General features: G+C 42.9%; 1 long non-coding RNA gene across 1 annotated transcript; it reads left to right on the top strand.

Moving 5' to 3' along the window:
• The first annotated feature begins 4,441 nt into the window (after window positions 1–4,441).
• LOC309359231 lies at window positions 4,442–6,906 on the top strand. Its single transcript, XR_014163790.1, has 2 exons — window positions 4,442–5,142; window positions 5,711–6,906. It is a non-coding gene; the product is annotated as an uncharacterized lncRNA (long non-coding RNA).
• The last annotated feature ends 109 nt before the right edge of the window (window positions 6,907–7,015 follow it).

Genomic DNA, 7,015 nt, shown 5'->3' with positions numbered 1-7,015 from the left:
CATCGGCCAGTAAAGCGAGATGAGCACCACAACCCCAGAGTCGTCTGTGACTGGACTTAACTGTCAGGGGTCCTTTACCTTTACCTTCAACTCTGAAATGACTCCTACAATGAAATTCTGGAATCATGGCTTGCTTTGCAAGGTGTTGTTGGTTCATTCTGTACTTCACAAAACTTTTCCTTGGGGGAAGGTCTATTGCTCAATGGAAGAGCCCCTGCTCTGCATGCAGAAGGTCCCTGCTTCTATCCCTGGCATGTCCAGGTAGGACATAGAGAGAAAAATCTATGTCTGAAACCCTGGGGAACTGATAGCAGTAAGTGTGGAGACAATACTAAGCTAAATGGGTTAGAGCAGTGATTCCCAAATGTTTGGGGGCCACCGCCTCCTTGATTCAAGAAACTCATCCCCGGTGCTCCCTGTAGTACCCAATAAAACCATTATTTTAAAAGCAGTTTCTGCAGCTCATGAAATAAGATAGCAAAATGAAAGTCAAAACAGCAACAATCTATTTGCATTAATTCAATTAATGCTATTTATTTTAATTCAAAAATTTTTATGAGCTAGCTTTTCAAAAATCTGATAGTTATTTGCATTTCCAAAGGTAGGGTATAAATTCTATTGATAATAGTCAATAACAAGACACATTTTTTTTTTAAAAAAAGTATATTTTTATTGGAGATTTCTTACTTTACAAAAATATGTGCATTGTCTCTTTTTTCAAGCTGCGTCTTCTACAGATCAGTTTCATTTGTTGTTAGACATTAATGTTACCTACAGTGTTAGGTTAGGAAGAAAAGAGGAGGAACGAGGGAGAGGGGGAATGGTGAGTGGGGTGGAGTCAGGTGGCAATGCTTCTATTATTCTACTTAGTGTAGGTGCGGGGCTTTGTGTCAGCATCACTTGTGTGGATTCTCTTACCCATGTGGTATAGTGGTTAAGAGCGGTGGACTCATAATCTGGTGAACCGTGTTCTCTTCCCTGCTCCTCCACATGCAGCTGCTGGGTGACCTTGGGCCAGTCACACTTCTCTAAAGTCTCTCAGCCTCAAATTACCTTACAGAGTGTTTGTTGTGGGGGAGGAAGGGAAAGGAGATTGTTAGCCACTTTGAGACTCCTTAAGGAGTCGTCGTCGTCTTCTTCTTCTTCTTCTTCTTCTTCTTCTTCTTCTTCTTCTTCTTCTTCTTCTTCTTCTTTTTCTTCTTCTTCTTCTTTCCACTACTGTATTTCTTTGGTGGTGAAAGAGGTTGGGATAGCCTAGGGTGTGGTTGGTTGTCTTTGGTTTGGTGTAATGAGATTTGGTTTTGAGTGTGAATGGTGTGTGTGTGTTTGGATCAGGTTGCCTTCAGTCTTACTTACATGCACTTCTTACGTTGTAATAAGGATTTTGCTCTTCCTTGAGTCCTGATCACTATAATTTTTAAAAATTCCCAATGACTGAATCATGAGCTTGTGTCCATCACACCACATCCACAACGGGACTGTAGAAGGTGAGCTGGTATTTTATGATGACCACAAAATGCTCCAAATGGTGATGTAGCCCAGAATCACGTCACTAAGAGTCCGCATGAATCACTCCTAGACTTCACACTTGGCCCTAGCCTTTTCCAAAATTTCATCCAATTTGGATGCATAAATGCAAGAAGTGGGCAAGAGAAGGCCATAGAAATGATCCGTGGCAATCAATGGTGAGTAACAGTCAAATAGGTGTGGGAGAAATGGATGCTATGTCATTCAGGTCATACCAGAGCTTGGAAAGTTCATTTTGAAAAGGAACTAGTTTTGGTTGAGTTTCAACATGTCCCAAAAGCAACTGATCCCAGTTAACATCCATCCCTTGACAAAACCAACTAAGCTGGTTGGGTCCACAGATGTTGTTGGACTACAACTCTCATCATCCTGAGCCAGCCTAGGCAATGGTCAGGGATGATGGGAGTTGAAGAACACTGCTTTAACAAATAGAAAATCCCCCAACCTGATTTTAAAAAGAAGAAGGAACAAACACAAGCACCATCAACTGCAAAAATGGATGAGTGAATCGAAACCGTCCGAAGACCACAAAAATGAGTGGCACGTGTAAAAGGAGAGGGACATTTTGCAACGGAGAAAACAAATTGCAGGAAGGTCTGATTGCTTTTGAAAGTGCAAGATGAGGTGGCGAGGGTTCTTTACAATCAAATGGTATATGTGTTTTATGAAAGAATGAACTCAAAATAAAGACATAAAAATATTTATTTTTCTGAGAACACTGATGCTACAAGACCCTGGGGGCACAATACCATCCCTGAACAGGGTTCCCAATCATTTACAGAAGCAGAACTTTAGTTCTGCTACTAGTTGTGAAACCAGTTCTCAACAGGAAACCTGCATCATGAATCCGAAGAGCTTAAAGTTTGCAGTGAGCCAGTTTAGGTTGAGTCAGGCAGCTAATAGAGTACACACTGAAGAAATGAGTATGTGAAAATTACAAACGAAGGAAATGCAAAATATCCATTGAGCTCAGTCCCTAATATTAGCCTGAAAAGATAATGAGGACTTCAAATCTCACATGTATCATATATATATATATATATATATATATATATGCAGGTTTTGGTGTCCTCGGGTGTCTTCCCGTGTAAAAGTTGGGGTGTCTAGGCGACGTTTCGACGAGGTCTCACTCGTCATCTTCAGGCTGGTGCTTTCGGCTTCTTGTTACTGGAACAGAGCAGGATCTCAGTGTTTGAGTTCCTATAAATACTGTTGAGGGGGTGTGGTGTATAGCCTCCAATGTTCTGGGCAGAGAGGAAGTTCCCAGGCTAGTGTGCCTTTTCTTCTTTTGTTCCTTAATTACTTGAGGGATATCTTGAGTGATTTCTTGAGTGATATCCTGAGTACCACTTAGGTGGGTCATTAGGTGTGGATTAGTTGCTAAAGTCTTTGTGTCTTGACCTCTTGAACTTTGTGAAGAGTTTTTCTGAGAAGATGGCTGTACTGCACTTAGTTGTGCTCTGGCTTGGCTTCGTGTATAGGGGCGAGCTGTGGTTTTGTGGCCTGTGTCAGCCAGATCTGTGTAGGGATTGCAGGGGGGTGCAGCATCCGGAGGTGCCACCATGGTTTGGCTACTGGATGGTGTCTGTAATTTATCTGTGGAGAGGGTCTGGGTTTGGGTCTGGTGTGGTTGGTTGGTGATGGCGTTCTGTGTGCCTCTGGATCTGGTGTCAGTTTTTGTGGGGAGGGCTAATTTCCAGATGTCTGGCAAGCGGGATGTGTCGTCACGCTTGTTCATGTTGTGAGGGTGTTTCTCTATCTCGATGGCTTCCATGATTATTCTCTTGTGGTGATGTTCCATGTTAAAGAGCAATTTGGAATCTGCAAAATTAATTTCGTGTCCTGTTTCTTTCATGTGTTGGAAAAGAGAGGAAGTTTTTTCTTCTTTTTTGAAACGTCGCCTAGACACCCCAACTTTTACACGGGAAGACACCCGAGGACACCAAAACCTGCATTCCTGTACCCGTGAAAATCTACGAAAGCAAATATATATATATATATATGTACACTTTATTTTTAAAAATATATTGACTTAATGTTGTTTATTTGTATTTAAAACTGTTTAAATGTATCTGATATTATTATTATTATTATTATTATTATGTTCATTATTTGTTTATTTATTTTATTGCATTTATATCCCACGCTCATTGACTAATCCCCACAACAGCCTTATGAGGTAGGCTAGGCTGAGAGGCAGTGACTAGCTCAAGGTAACCAGGAGAGCATCATGGCCAAATAGGGATTTGAACCCTCGACTCCCTGGTCCTAGTCTAACCTTCTCAACACACAGGCTAATTAGATCCAAAAAAAGTAATATTTGGGCAGATTACAACAGACTGAAAGCATCATAACACTGGACATTATACTTAAGCACAGTGTTACAAAATGTAATGAAAAGACCCATTTTTTTACGAACCTATTACAGTACATTGCTTTCTATGTATTATTTTGTAATAGGTAAATGTAATCATTACTGCTATAACCAGAGGTTTTTTCTTCTTCTTCTCCAAATCATTCACACATAGTAGGTGATACATTTTCCAGTTGTTAGCAGAGGATTTTATCTATTTGTTGGGGGGGGGAATCACTGCAGTATTCAACATCCATTGCCTTAAAACCGTCCTTTGTATATAAATACAGTGGTACCTCAGGTTAAGAACTTAATTCATTCCAGAGGTCCGTTCTTAACCTGAAACTGTTCTTAACCTGAGGTACCACTTCAGCTAATGGGGCCTCCCACTGCCACCGCAATACCAGCGCATGATTTCTGTTCTCATCCTGAAGCAAAATTCTTAACTCATGGTACTATTTCTGGATTAGCAGAACCTGAAGCGTCTGTAGCCTGAAGCGTCTGTAACCCAAGGTACCACTGTACATAAAAAAGCAGGTGACAAGCTCCTTTTGGTGACAGCTGACTTGACCTCAGGTGGAGTGAGAACATCACACACAGGTGCTCTGATGATACAGTGAACCTGTGAACATCTTCCCAAGCCTACGGATGCTGGAGGAATGTGAGATTCCAAAGGAAAAACTCAAAAAGAGGAAGAAAGGTGCCCTGAAGTCTTTGAGTTGTTGATCTCATCTTTTCCTATTGACTTATAAAAACGTACACACACTGCTAATTGGAACACTTAGATTAAAAGGAATGACCTCTAGCAAGAGAGCTCAGATGGTGTAACCAACTAGCGAGCAATCATGCGCTGTTGAGTCACAATGGTGACGTTCAGCCGCATGGGTCCAACGAAACGGTCCATTCCCTTCTTTCGAGCATTTGAATTCATGTAGCCGTCCTTCTCAGGTGCCCTCTGGTGTGTGCTTGACATGAGGTTTACAATGTGATGAGCGTCAAATGCCTCTAATTATAGACCTTGGGAAAAGTCTCTAGAGGTGGAAGATGTGAACCAACACAACGAACATGGGATTGGGAGATGGAAAGCGCAGCACATAGACATGTGCTTTGAGGAGCAATGAAGAACGTCTCCATTCATTGGCGGTGCCTCATTTCCTAGGGGCTGGGTGCTTAGTCCTGTATAAAAAGATCCTCCTTCCCCAAGCTCTTCACTCGTTCACTTGAATCTCCATTGTGCTTCCAAGTTCCGACTGCTGTACAAGGTAAGTTCGAATTTAATTGCCAGTTATTTAGATAGCATTAAACTTCTTACAGAACTCATATACATAATTAGAGTTATTGGGTAGATTTACGGGAACTACCTGCAGGACAAGATCCATCAGGTTCTCTTCTTTACTGCTTCATTCCTTACAGAGATGTTTTTTTGCAGTAGAAGGAATTAATTTGCAAAGAGAAAAAAAATCCCTTTTCAGAATTTCGTTGACCCTTATAGTCAATTGTTCTTCAGATATTATGCCATTTAGCTTTTTTTGCTAAATGATCACCTAAAGCTGGATATCTCTCGTTGGCATTACAGACTAATAGACTTCAAGTTTCTATAATCTATTGAGTTCTGTCTTACCATGTTGATATGTGTTGGGCTCTCAGGCCATGGCTGAAATTACCATGGGGATGTCAAGTATGGTTCCTGTAACTAATAATTGTCAGGGAATTGGAATATACTGAAGGCATAACATGAAGAGAAAAATGTATTCTGTGTTTCTCCATGCATGTATGGATGTGAGAACTGCATGGTTTGATTACTGAAACCAACTCTTCACTTTTTTCCAGCTCCACTCCATCAAAATGGCCTGTTGTCAAAACAAGTCTCAATGCTGTTCCAAGTGTGGCTGCTCCCCTTGCTGCTGTTCACAGGGTCAGAGCTGTTCCAAGTGTGGCTGCTCCCCCTGCTGCTGCCAAAAGTCCTCCTGCTGTTCCAAGTGTGGCTGTTCCCCCTGCTGCTGCCACAAAGCTAAATGCTGTTCCAAGTGTGGCTGCTCCCCCTGCTGCTGTCAAAAGTCCTCCTGCTGTTCCAAGTGTGGCTGCTCTCCATGCTGTTGTCAAACGTCCTCCTGCTGTTCCAAGTGTGGCTGCTCCCCCTGCTGTTGTCAAAAGTCCTCCTGCTGTTCCAAGTGTGGCTGCTCCCCCTGCTGCTGTCAAAAGTCCTCCTGCTGTTCCAAGTGTGGCTGCTCCCCCTGCTGTTCTCAAAAGTCCTCCTGCTGTTCCAAGTGTGGCTGCTCCCCCTGCTGCTGTCAAAAGTCCTCCTGCTGTTCCAAGTGTGGCTGCTCTCCATGCTGCTGCTCCCAGTCTTGCTGTTCTCGATGTGGCTGCTCTCCCTGCTGTTGTCGCAAGCTGACCTGCTGCTCCAGGTGTGGCTGCTCCCCCTGCTGTTGCACTTCCCAGTCCCGCTGCTGCTGCCCCCGCTGCTGCAACCAGTCCTGCTGCTCTCCCTGCTGCTGTTCCTGTTGTCGTCGCAGCCCCTGCTGCTGCTGCAATCAGTGTGGCTGTTCCCCCTGCTGCTGTTGCAACCAGAGCTGCTGTGTGCCCTGCTGCTGCCACCAGACCTGCTGCTCTACTTACCAGTACAAGTGCTGAACTCTTTAGAAACTGCTAACAGGGCCCTGGGTTTAAACAACAACAACAATAACAACAACAACAACAACATGTCAGCCCAGATCTTGGCAGGAAAACCCAGCATTCTGGTTGCTAGCTCAACACTCAGAATATAGGGATGAACGTCCTCATATACACAATACTTAAAGACATGCTGGTTACCTTCCCATTGAGTGAGATGCCTCAACCTTTGTCCCTGCCACCTTCGTGAAATTTAAGATTCTTCTCTTCAGAACATGTTGAAAACCCCTAAAAGTGCCTTGATATGTTCATGAAATATATATGGTGTTCTATATTTTCCTTTCGGTGTATTGGGTGTATTTTCTCTCTTAACTCTTCCTTATGTCCACTAATAAAATTCTGTATTCCTGGCAGTGTCTTGTGTTGTTGATCATTGGTCTAATCCAGCCAGCTCTTCTTATCTTCTGGTTTTAAAGCCATCTTCCTGATCTGAGAATTTTCTACATTCAATGCAACATTCCC

This window comes from Podarcis melisellensis, assembly GCF_964234715.1.
Source record: "Podarcis melisellensis genome assembly, chromosome: 16".
NCBI classification, from domain to species: Eukaryota; Metazoa; Chordata; class Lepidosauria; order Squamata; family Lacertidae; genus Podarcis; species Podarcis melisellensis.
This window is presented reverse-complemented; position numbering and strand designations above follow the sequence as displayed.